Raw genomic sequence first — 13,442 nt, 5'->3', positions numbered from 1 at the left:
ATTTGTATTTAATTTTTTGAATATGGCATATATTTCTAAGAGTTGAATATCAATAATTCTAAAATGATTTCCTTCCCACTTTATTCCTTTATTTGCTTAGTTGCCACAGTAGGTAATCACTGTTATGAATTTCTTAATCATTCTTTCATTGAATTTTTTATGCATATGCAAGCCAGTGCACATAATATTGTTTCTTCTCCCCTTTTTACACAAGGGATAACATAAATATTTTTCTGCATCTTGCTCTTCACTTAATAATATATCTCTGTGATCTTTTAGTGTTAATCCATAAAGAGCTTTTCCATGTGTTTTTACAGCTGTAGTCTTCCATTGTTTAAATAACCGTAGTGTATTTAATCCTTGTTTTATTGACATTCTAATCTTTGGCTAATGCCAACAACATTATAATGAATAACTCTGTCCATTGGTCATTTTGCATGTGCCTAAGGATGGGATAAATTCCTAAGAGTAAATTTCTGGGTCAAAGGTTGTATCCATTTGAATTCTGATAATTGTTGGCAATTTGTCCTCAGTATAGGCTGTACCATTAAAACCCCTAAAAGAAATGTGTGAAAATACATGTTTCTTCAAAGCAGTGTCATGACACCATTCCAGTATCTTGGATTTTGGATTTAGTCTGATTGATGAGAAATAATATCTAAGCATAGTTTTAATTTAGATTCCTTTTATTATGAGTAAAGTTGAGCATCTCATATGCTTTATGAGCAGTTTTGTAGTTTTTCTTTGAATTTTCGTATCCCTTTTCAGTTTTTTTGGTTTTGTTTTTTTAAATTAGAGTTTACTTTTTCCCTTGTCTATGTCTAGGACATTTTATATTCTAGGAAGATTAGCCTTCTGCTCTTACAAGGATTACAAGTATTTTCCCAATTTGTCATTTATTGTTCCCTGTTCTGATTGTTTAATAAGTTGTTTGACTTCTGTTGTAGTAGTTCTTTTTTGTCTCAAAGTCATTTGTTTTTGTTTTTTCACTGCAGTCAAATTGAACAATTGTCATTTGTGGCTTTTTGATTTTGTGTTTTGATTAGCAAAGTCTTCCCGATTCCAAGGTCATGAAGAAAATTGTCCACTATTTTATCTAATACTTTATGACTATTTTATTTTACAGTTCAAGATCTGATACTTTGGAATTCATCCTAGAGTGCAATGTGAGATACGGTTCTAAGTACATCTATCCTTTTTATTCACAGATTCTGCATTTACAGATGCACCTACTTGCTGAAATTTATTTGTAATTCCAAAATCAATACAGTGCTTTTGGTGTCATTTGTGGACATACAAGGAGTGGTGAAAATCTGAGTTGCTGGACACGTGCATGTTCCCAGCTGAGGCCAACCAATGTGATGCTCTGCCTTCTAGTTTCAGCTCTAGTGCTGGAAAGGAGTGTTCTTTTTGTGGCCTATTTAGCACCACGTTTCACATTTCCGTGCTGTTTGTTGGGAATTTTGCTGTTTGAAATGGCCCCCAAGGGTAGCGCTGAAGTGCTGTCGAGTGTTCTCAAGTACAAGAAGGTTATAATTACAGTGCCTCATAGAGAAAATATGGGTGTTAGATAAGATTTGCTCAGGTGATGAGTTATAGGGCTGCTGGCCATCAGCTCAATGTTAACGAGTCAACAATGTATATTAACAAGGTGTTTTTAAACAGAAAGACACATAAATCAAGGTATATATTGATCAGTTGATGAAAATGTTGTGACCAGAGGCTTGCAGAACCCTAACCCTGTATTTCTCCTAGTAAGAATGGTTCACTATTCACTAATTCAGTGTTTTCAGCATTGAAGAGTATACCTATTGCTGGTGAGAACTAGCTGTCTTTGGTTTTTCAGGATGGCTCCTAACTGTCCCAGCACCAGCACTGAATAGTTCTACTTTCCCCACGGAGTGGAGATGTCTCCTTTATTGTACGTTAAAGGCTCCTTTCTTATTCTGTTTTTCGGTCAGTCTGTGAATTCATGTACCAAGAGTACACGAGGCTTTATAAAAAAGTTTTTAAATCTGCTAAGCATAGTTCCCTTCTCATTTCTCTTCTCTTTTACAGTTTCCCAGGCTATGTTTGTTTGCATCTTTCATGTAATCTTTAGAATCACTTTATCTAGTTCTGAAAAACACATTGGTTTTTTTTGAGTTAATTTACAAATTAACTCAGGGATAGACATTTTTATGATACGGAGTCTTCCTACCCACTTGGGCAAATCTTCTGTTTCATTCAGGAGAGCTTAAAAGTTTTCTTCGTACAGGCCTTGCAGACTTCTTTATCATCATCATCATCATCACTATTATTGCTTGTGCTACTGTTATTTCTATGAGATCATCAGTCTCAGAAATCTGCAGGGCATCTTTGGTGGATGGGAAAAAGCAGATATGTTCTAAGCCTAGCTGATATATCTAAAGAACATTTTTACAAGAGTATTTAAGGAGAGAAAAATGTAAATAAACCAATTTTATGTGAAGTAGAGGGAGTGACATGGGGAGAGTAATGAAAATGGAGGGAAGTCTTTATGGCTCATTTAACTTATTTTGGCAAATATTCCCAGGACTTTATTACATGTCAGGTCCTGTTCTAAGTACTTTATAATTGCCAATTCATTTAGTCTCACAACAGCTCTGTAAGATTCGTATATTATCATCATCATCATCCCCATTTCACAAATGAGGAGACTGAGGGAGACAGAGGCTTGAGGTTGCACAGCTGGTTGAGGGGGCAGCAGGGTTCCGACAGAGCTGACTGGCCTCCAGGACTGTGCTCTCGGCCGGATGCTGCACTGCATTGCACGGAGACACAGCTGGAATAGGGACTAGATTGTCACGGCCCCAAATATTAAAATACCCATGTGTAGAAAATGGGTAACTTGCAGAACACATTTGAGATTTTTATTCATTGCTTGAGAAGAATCTCATAGTGTCACTGACACTGGAGACTGGAGCTGGACTGGAATATGGTGACAGAGGAGCCACCTTTATTCCCAGAGACCCTATGAAAAGGAACAGGGGTGAAATGTGGGTCACTTGAGTGAGAACCAATGAATGTAGGGGATGCTGAGGACTTCTGTGAACTCTGTGGCGGGCCACATGACCATGGGGAGACATCCAGTGATGTCATCTGACCCCTCCACAGAAAGGGGACAAATGGCACATACAGGAGCGACGAGGAGTCATCTCTCTGAATCCTTTCCCAAAACCTCAGGTTCAACTTATAGCAGAATGACTGACAAGAAGGTTGGTGAATGGTTTCAGCTCCAGAAACCCTAAGAAGTGACCTGAAAAAACTCAGTGGTTTTATATTCTGATCAATGAGGAGAGATTGGCTGGCTTAATAGTACTGGGAGAAGGCTGTGTTATTTATAGCTAAAGAGCTATTACAGTGATATGATTAAGTGACTACATTATGTCATTTCATTAAAGAGGAAGGTAGTCAGATGTGTACCCTAAAATTCAGGGTGAAGGATTCTAGATAGATAAAAAGTAACAGAAGCACGGATTTCTAGATTGAACTGTGGAGAGGAAAAGAATATAGGAAGGGTAACAAGAGATGAAGGAGATAATTGATATTAATTTTGTGCCTCTCTGCTTCACATACATGTGCTCAGGAATAGTCCATTAAAACAATGAAACAAAGTCTAGAAATAGACCCTTGTATTTATGGAAATTTAATGTACGATAAACATTGCACATCAAAGAATGGTGATAGGAGCACTGGGTCTCCACTTAAGTTAGAGCCCAAGTCACATCCCCACATAGGTTCCAGATGGCATACAGAGTTAAACCTAAAAATAAAATGTTAGAAGAAAACAGAATACTTTATCATTGTGAGTGGGAAAGGACATGCAACTCAGAAGCCATATGCAGAAAGAAATGCATGTGTTTAATTACATCAGACTTTAAAAACTTCTGCATGACAAACCATATCATGTTGAAGAAACAGCCTAGGCAATACTTTTTGCCACACTTATAATAATATTCAGTGTCCCTAAAAATCAATAACTGAAAGGCAAAAAACCCAGTGGAAAAAATGGACAAAGAAAATGAGCAGGCAGTTCATTGGAAAAATACAGATGGCCAATAATCAGTGGAAAGAAGCTCAATGTTGCAGTAAACCTAGACGTACAAATTAAATGAACGATGAAATATTTTTTACCTATATTTTTAAATGACTTAAAAACTGATAACATCTATTATTGGCAAGGGTGATGGGAAGCAGATATTCTCAAAAAAGGATGAAGAGAATTAAACTGATGCAGCATTTTTGGAGTGAAATGTTCTTTCCCTTAGACATAACAATTCAGTTTCAAGATATCCATTCAAACAAAGGAGCAGAGTGATATGAGCCTGGACTTTGGAGCAAAATTGCTTGGTGTCTAAATCATTGCCTGTTAACTTGTTCCCTACTGACTTTTGGGACAAGTCATTTAACCTCTTTGTTTCTCAGTTTTGTCATCTGAAAAATGGGAATGATGATAATAACACCAACCTCAAATAGTTGATATGAATGTTAAATAAATTAATGCATGTGAAGTACTTACAACAGCATCTGTAGCATAGCGAGCACTCAGTGATGATCACTCCTGTTGTATAAACACAGTCAAGCCAGGCTCTTCAGTATTATTTGTAAGCAGAAAGGTGAAAAAATGGGAAGGAACCATCCCTTTGAGTAAAGTGACCATTCTGGTTACTTTAATGGGCAAAAGTTGAATAAGTAACTACTGAAGACCTTGTAGACATTAGAAGAACAAAGGACACTGGTCATTCATTAGTTGAACCTTTCTTTCTTGAGTTCGCACCGTGTTCCAGGGACTGTTCTAGCACCGGAGATACAGTCATGGAGGGAACAAAGTCTTTTACTGAAAAAGGAAAATGCTCCAAGAAATGTTCAGAAGGCACAACAGTGTGCTTGGAATGAATCTATCAAGGATAAAAAACTAATAACTACACAAACATCTATAGATGCTGAGAAAAATATTTGGAAAAGTATCCAACATGCTACTGTATCTCCTTTCATCTTTGAGCATTTCTGAAAGGGGCAGGTGTCTGACAGTTGATGGCATTTCAGACTGTACAAAATATGGAATGAGCAAAGATAATCTTGGAGGTAGGACCTATGATTGAGTGAGTGATGACAAACTTCTGTGTTTATTATACATACTTTGATATTGTTTGAAACTTTACGAGAATATACATGTGTCTTACTTGTATAAGAAAGTGACAACAAGGCCTGCAGAATCTGGGGGAGGAGGGAGTCCAGACCAGGTGAGGACAGGTGCAGTCCCATCCCAACACCCAGGTCGAACTCTTCACCTCGCAAATGCTGCCCCAGCCCCCTCTGCTCCTACCTTGGCCTGGGGACCTTCCTGGGCTTCTGCCTTAGCCAGTGTTCTTGGTTTGTAAGTAACAGAAACCCACTCATATAGGCTTAATCAAAGAAAACCAGGGGTGAGGGATTATTATAAGAAGAGATGGGTTTTGTAGAATCCAAGGTTGTGACCAGGCCTGAGCAAAGATGCCCTCAGGAGCCAAGGTCAGGGTCTTTCAGGGGCCGTCTGGCCCCATACACTCTCTCTCTCGGTTTCTGCTCACCTGGTCAGTTCATTCCCCTCCTGTCTCTACAGGGGGGTAGGTTTTCCAGCCTCTCTACCTACAGGACAAACAATGGCCACCCTACTGCTGCCAGATTGCATCTCTTCAATTCAAGTGACTAACTGGGACAGTTAGCACCTTTGGACCCCAAATCTAAACTCTTGGAGAGAGAACTGATTTGTTCAGTTTGGGTCAGGTGTCTATCTATGATCAATGAGCCAGGAAGTAGGGGGCAGGCACATGTCCTGATAATGCTGTAGCCAAGGGCTACTTTTAGGGCCAAAGGAATGCAGCTTCTCTGGAAGGTGGATTATGGGCTGAGCAGATGAGCACATTACATTGATGTTATATTACGTTAATGTAATTTCCATGCCATTTTATTCCCTTTATTCTTTTTGTTCTGGTCCTGTAGGCTTCTAAGGTTTTGGTGCCCAATGGTACCAACAAAGCCAGGATTTCATTTCCCTCCCTAGAAACTACTGTTTCTCCCCCAAATAGTCCCTTCCTTATAATCTTAACCTAGCTTGCTGGCCTTGGGAGAGACGGATAGTCTTGCCTTCAGGGACATTAATTAGGTCAGGCCTCCCAGCAAAGCCGGTGACCTACTGGTTTATCTATTAGCCTTTGGAAATGAAATGGAAAGGTGTCTTTTGCAAACACTGGAGATAAGATGAAACAGAGAAAAAATAAGCTCCATAGCTCTCCCAGCGTCTCCATTCTCTCCCTACCCTAGCCTGTTGGCGCTAGGATAAAAACATCTTATCCTACAGCCCAGGTTACTACGGAGAACCCTTCTCAAGTGCTTACCAGTGCGAAGGGGGATCAGGGCACAGGGTTCCCCCTTCGAAGCAGGCGTTCCTCCACGCAGCCAAATGCAGCCAGCACAGGAGGTGTTTGGGGTACACACAGAGGTCTCTGGATACACAGCTCTAGGTTCAAACTTCCTTTTACTGATGAGCCGCTCTTTGGGGGAAAACGTGAATTTCGCAATTTCTAATTTTAAATGGAAAACCCCACTTCGCCCACCACCCTCCCTCAGATGTAGCCTTTTTGAAAAGCTGGAGGGGGTTGTTGTGCTGAATTCCAATGAGCTCACCTGGTCTCCGGAGTACATTTTAAACAATACAAAGAAGCACTCGAGGAAAATGAAAATGCCTTGGGTTTGAGTCCTTTCCATGGGGAAGGACAGAGAGCGCTTAGGGGGTGCGGAAGGGGGGTGTGGGCTCCTTCCCCTAAAGCCATTCTCCTGAGGGTGAGAGAAAGAAGACTGAGGATAAAGATCAGCTGAAGAAGTGGGACTCCTTGATGAGATTCTTTCAATGAGCTCCCATCCACAGCGGTGCGGGAAGTGGCCAGTACTGTTCGAGGCCTGGACAGGAAGGACCTGGACGGTGTGATTCCTGTCTCTGTCATGGATTTGAGTGAGGTGGAGACTTAGCTGGTCCTCTGCACAGCATCCTTTGGTCAATGGAGCTCCGCGCATTTTTCTGAGACTTTGGATCATTTGCAGCTTGCCCTGTAACTCCCACACATTTGCCTCTTACTGTCCCAAGGCTCTCCCTGCTGCAGCGTTCCCATAGGAATGTGGATGTCTGCCAAGCGACCTCATGAACATTCCATTCATCTCCTTGGCTGGGAGGCAGCAAGGAAGCCAAATTGGCTGATATTTAACTGTTTGGGTCCCAAATTCACCCTGAAATGAATGGCCAAGCTTGTTGGATTTTTCCAACAATCATGAAGAAAAACAGAAGATAAAAACAAAAGAGAAATACTTATTTATTCATGTGATACCCATCTGAAAGACAGTTATTTTTCAAGGTAGCCTAATGAAAACCACATTCTCTGGTTCTTCTTGTTGTGAAATCATCTTCCACCAGAAAGGCATTTTGAAGTAATGAGGCTTTGTGAGGTGTGACTAAAAACAATGTGACTTTTTTTTCCCCAGCAAACACAGAAGAATATAGCGATCCAAATGAAGATGGTTGTCTTCCAAGTAGCCTCACAGGGATGTTATTCTGCCATTCTAAGATGCTCAAACATGTGTAAAATTCCTTTTAGGGAATTTCTGGCTGAGTCTTGCTCTCACTGTCTTGCTTTCTGTCTATTATTCATTAAGCATGTATTAGACACCTCCTGTGTGCCAAGGACTCTGCCAGGCCCGGGGGACAGAGTGAATAGGGAGATGCAGTCTCACTAAGTGATTGTAGGAGGTCCCCAGGGGACACTGGAAAAAGTTAGCCCTGCCTAGGTTTGAATCCCAGTTTTGCCTTGTGTGGGTTGAGTAACCTCAGGCAACTTTTTAAAAACTCTTTGAGTCACAGTGTCCTCATTTCTAAAATAAAGATGGTAAAATCTACTTCATAGGATTGCTTTGAGGAGAAAATCAGATAAAATGTGTAGTAAGTAGCCTTAATATAGAGGCTAATACAGGTTAAGTGCTCAACAAATGGGAGTGCTGGTGATTATAATTGTTTGAATTACATGGCTAGTTCAACCATCAGACTAGACTCTGAATGTCCTTTGGGAAAATTCAATCATTTTATTGTTGTGAGTATGGGTAATACAAGGTACAAAAGTCAAAGTGTATAAAAATTAGATGATGAAAACAAAACCTTCTTCCTTCCCTTGCCCCTCTGTCACTCGTTCTCCCCAGAGATGACCCGTGTGACTGGGATCTATTTCTCGGTTATGGGTCTGTAACAACACTTGTTGTTCATTCTTGCCACATCATTCTGTTTTTAGTGATTACTTGGCATTCCGTTGACTGGATGTATCATAACTGATTTAGCCAGTCCCCTATCGATGAGCATTTGTTTCTGATCTTTGGCTATGACAACAATGCAGCAAAGACCATCCTTGTACTTGACTTTGACTAAGAATGATGAACTATCATTAAAACATCCACAAACAATAAATGCTAGAGAGAGTGTGGAGAAAGGGGGACCCTCCTACGCTGTTGATAGGTACATAGTTTGGTGCAGCCACCATGGAAAACAGTATAGAGGTTCCTTAAAAAAAAACAAAAATAGATTGTAAACTGACTATAACTCAATAAAATTAAAAAAAAAAAACAAGAAAAAAAATAGAGTTACCATATGATCCAGCAATCCCACTCCTGGGCATTTATCTGGAAAAGACAAAAAATCTAATTTAAAAAGATATATGCACCCCAATGTTCATAGCAGCACTATTTATAATAGCCAAGACATGGAAACAATCTAGATGTCCATCAACAGATGAATGGGTAAAGAAGATGTGGTGTATATATATATATATATATATATATATATATATACACACAATGGAATGCTACTCAGCCATGAAAAAGAATGAAATACCATTTGTGGCAACATGGATGGCCCTAGAGATTATCATACTAAGTGAAGTAAGTCAGACAGACAAAGACAAATGTCACATGATATCACTTATATGTGGAATCTAAAAAAATGACACAAATGAATTTATTTACAAAACAGAAACAGACTCACAGACATAGAAAACAAACTTTACCAAAGTGGAAAGGGTTGGGGGAAAGGCGTTTGGGATTAGCAGATACAAACTACTATATACAAAATAGATAAACAACAAGGTCCTGCTGTATAGCGCAAGGAACTATATTCAATAGTTTGTAATAACCTATAATAAAAATAATATGAGAGAGAAAAAATATATATTTATATGTAAAAGTAAATAAAATGTGAGGCCTTCACATCAATGAGGATGTGACAGGCCTTATCCTTGTCTTAAGAAAAAAAAAGAAGGATGAATCAAAGACATACAGTAGTCTCCTAAGGCGGTTCTGGGAAATATCGCTGGAATAAGATGACTGGTTGGAAGCAGGTAATGATGCTCTGATTGGATTCATTCTGGATTTTTCTCTCAAAAAACACCTAACTATTCTATTCCTAGGCTATTCATGCCACCCGCAAATGCTACCTATTTGAAAAGTGTAAAACCCACGTAATAATATTACAAGAATGACGTTATTTTCTTCCAGACATGACTGCCTTAAAACCCCTCCAAGATATATAGTAAATGGACTAGTCTTTCTGTGGTTGGCACCACAGGGTCGAGGATGCAGAGACTGCAGACTCTAGAAGTAGCTGTTAAGAAGACTCGCACTCTAATTTTCTGCCACACCTTGAAATGGCGAAATGTATTAAAATGTGCCACATCGGTTAACATGGGGCCAAGTTTGGAAGGCGGGCAAATGTTCCTTGGCGGCCATGTTTGCTGCTGCCCAGGCCTGCACCGGCTGTGTGTGGGACCGAATCAGAGAGAACCTATATGTGAGGTTCTGGCACAATCCAAGCACAAGTAAGGCGTGGGGATTAGCCTCCCGGATGAATCATTATTTCTGAATGAGGAGAAAGGCACACGTGGAAGGGAGGCAGGGGAATGGAAGTCCTTCTAAGAAGTCTCTGCCGTCAGAGGCGCGGATGCTCAAAAGAGCTCCATGCAAATGAAAACCGGTCCCAACGGCATCCTGAGCCAAAGAAAATTCTTGGTTGGGGTTGAAAAAATGTCAGATAAATAGTTTCTCCTTGCTTCTCAGCAGGCCCCCGCTATCACAGCAATCCAGATCTGGCCTCGGAGCCGTTCTGGCAGGTTTATCTTGGACCAGCTGCTGTGATGAAATCGCAGTAATTCCAGGTTTCCCTCAAATCTAGAGTGAGCCAGAGGCAGTCTGGGCTTCTAGCATTCGGCTTACTTCACTGCCCTCTCTCCAGTCCCTCCTCAGCTTTCAAGCTTCTGACTTTTTTTTTTTTTTTTAAACGAGATAGGGGTGGTAGAGGGAACCTTTCCAGAGCAGCCCAGAAATCTGGAAAACGTCACTGGCAGGTTAGTTCAAGAAACCTGTCTGGAGCACTAGTGAGTCTCCTGGGGTGGGCTGCTCGGCGTGAGGCTGATGTGGATAGTGAATCTGACGCTATGCCAGACCCCCTACACCAAAGACCTCATTTAACCCCCAACACACTCTGAGGTAGAAACCATCATCCCTATTTCACAAAGGAGGAAACTGAGGAGGGCCTCAGGAAAGTTGAGTCTCTTTCCTTTGAACCGACAGGGGTAAATAGAAGTGTCTGGATTTGACCCTGGCTGTAGCCTGAATCTCGGCCTTTCCTTGTTCTCACTGTGTTACAGCACTCGCCATGAGCAAGAAGGCCTTATTTAGAGTCCAAGGAAAGAGACTGGAACAAGAAAAACGAAGCTGAACAAAAGGGAAGCAACCCAAATGAGAGAGGGTTGGGAGAGTATGTGATGAAAATGATAGAGGCCCGGCTGACGTTCGCCCAAGCCCCCCTACTGAAGACCTTGTGGGTCCTGGGAGTCCCCTGGGAGGTTATTGAGCGACTTTCCTCAGAGAGCACTTATTTAAGGAGAAGAACTCCCAGCAACTGGCACAGAGACATGGGTGTTCTGAGAAGCTGCCCACTGCTCTGCCCTCGAAGGGAAGGAGACAGTGTCCTGGGTACATTTACCATAGAAATACATGTGTGCTCTAATGGGTCCAGATTGCAGACACGACGGCCCAGGACACTGAGAGACCTGCAGTGTGACTCACTGGGGCTTAGGCAGCGATGTTTATGGAATTTCTTGTAATTCCTTCAAAACAGGCTTCCTGGGCTAGATGGGTGGCTCCCTGCCGACTCCTTGGCTCCTGGGCTCCCACAAAGCATCCTCAATCCAGACAGGGAGATGAATTCTGGTACAGCTCAGCAACATCCAGCAGCGTGTGCTGGTGAAGAGGAGGAGCGTGGATTCATAGTGGACCCAGTGGGATCCTGAACCTCGTGACATGTCAGGAAGGACACTTCCTAGCAAAGCTGGCCAACAAGTATCTTTCATTTCCACCTGTGGCATCTTAGAGCTTGTTCTTCAAATTGTCATGAGGCAGCTCCAGAAGGCCCAGAGGGACCAGAAGGCTGGTGGTAAAAGGGCCTGACATTCAAAGTGGACAAACGGCTGGATTCCAGAAATGACTCACCAGGGATGCTGACCTGAGGAAAACTATTTCTCCAAACAGTGAAGAGAGAAGATGGATCCCATGTCCCTGACTGTGGGTTCTCCTTGGCGTAACTCTCCAGGTGAGGGAGGAGACACATTTTAATCTTTGACTTATTTTATTAGACACTTTATGTGAGGCATGAAGAGTCAGAAGAAAATGGTGAAACTGCCCAACTTCACTCCTATTGGTCGGGGAAGGGCCATCCCCACTGAGTAGAGCAAAAGAGACAAAGAGAGATTTAAAAAAAGCTGGCCTTATGACAGTAACTTTTGAGACATATTCACATGCTGGCTTAACATTATACTTTCTTTTTTGTTGGTAAGCTAGGACATTCTGTAGGGCACAGGGCACAGAGAACGCGACTAATAGGAAGAGAGGGAGCTCTTAGTTAGGTAGACTCAGTTTGTCCTTGAGTCTGATGCCCACAAACCCTGAGACTTTGGGCAAGTTCCCTCCTGTCCCACAGTGTCACTTTCTTGTCTCCCAAATGGGGTACCAAAAAATATCCTGAATCTTGATCTGAATGTTACATGTTTCCAAAATCCCCAGCACATTATGTGTGCTAAGTAAATGTTAGTTAATAATAATAATAATAATAGTAATAATAATATATAATAATAACCCAAAGGTACCAGGCTGTCAGCTCCAGGGCAGAGACTGCCTTGTTCCTCTCTGCACCCCCTGCACCCTAAAAACTGCTTGGCACATGGTGGGCAACCCCTAAATGTCCGTTGCATTAAGTGTGCTGGTTTGTTGAGCAATATCTCTCTGTAAAACATTGTTCTGGATACTCTTGGGATTGTAGGAGTGAGAGGGATCCTGGGTAGAATCCAACAGGCAAGGATTGAAGTTACTGAGTTTTTTCTTTCTCTTTTCTTTTCTTTTCTTTTCTTTTCTTTTCTTTTCTTTTCTTTTCTTTTCTTTTCTTTTCTTTTCTTTTTTGAGGTACTGGGGATTGAACCCAGGATACATGCATGCTAAGTATGCTCTCTACCACTGAGCTATACCCACCCCACTGTCACTGAGTTTTTTCTTAATTTTTTTGTCTTTTTCTTTTTCATTTAAAGAGAAAACAGCACCTACCAGGATCAGAGATATCTGGTCAGTTCGCCCCACACCATTCTCCCCTTTTTCCTTGCTGGCAGAATCCTGATTGTATATAGGGCTCCGTGTCTCCTTTCCATGACTCAGGAAGGCATAATTAATATTCACTACTTCAGGCCAGTCGTTTTGGTGATCTCACTCCCTTTGCCTGTGACTGGTTCAAGGGAGGCCGTGAGGCTCAGTCCTGGCCAAGGAGGCACATTGCTAAGGGATGCCAGGAAAGGTTCTTTGCTTTAAAAAAAGAGGCAGAAGAAGACACACAGGGGAAAAGTCCAGACCCTTTTTCACTGGCTGTTGAAGCTGCCATCTCAGGCCCATGTGGAGAAACACAGACCCTGAGGATGGCATAGCTGAACACGGGAAAGATCCTGGGTCCTTGGTGATGTCATGGAACCATGGAACAAACCAGCCGTGGAATTCTTGTTACGTGGATGCAGTTTCTTTTGATTTAGGCCAGTCAAGTCAGAACTTGTGCTTTCTCCAGGCGAAGGCAACCTAGGGGAGGCTCTCCTTCATGGGCTGGTTAATGTGGGTTCCCCTCCCTTCTTCCAGGACACAGTACGTCCATTTGCCAGGAATACTGTGGGAGGGGTTCCTGCCTCGTGTGGGAGATGAGGTAGGTCCTTTCAAATGCTGGAATTCTCTGTTCGCCTGCTTTTCAGAGAAGACCTCTGAAAGGCCACTGGAGGGAGTTCCTCAGGGAAACAGGAGGCAGCGGGGGACACGAGATAGAGTGC

The 13,442-nt window shown here is 41.9% G+C and overlaps 1 long non-coding RNA gene across 2 annotated transcripts in view; it reads left to right on the top strand.

The window, feature by feature from the left end:
* LOC140698720 (uncharacterized) overlaps nucleotides 1-13,442 on the top strand; it is a 148,851-nt gene that overhangs the window by 64,886 nt on the left and 70,523 nt on the right. For both annotated transcript variants that reach the window (XR_012076581.1, XR_012076580.1), the window contains exon 3: nucleotides 11,210-11,680. This is a non-coding gene — a long non-coding RNA (uncharacterized lncRNA). The remainder of the gene's footprint in view (nucleotides 1-11,209; nucleotides 11,681-13,442) is intronic.

This window comes from Vicugna pacos, chromosome 10 (assembly GCF_048564905.1).
Source record: "Vicugna pacos chromosome 10, VicPac4, whole genome shotgun sequence".
In the NCBI taxonomy this organism is placed as follows: domain Eukaryota; kingdom Metazoa; phylum Chordata; class Mammalia; order Artiodactyla; family Camelidae; genus Vicugna; species Vicugna pacos.
This window is presented reverse-complemented; position numbering and strand designations above follow the sequence as displayed.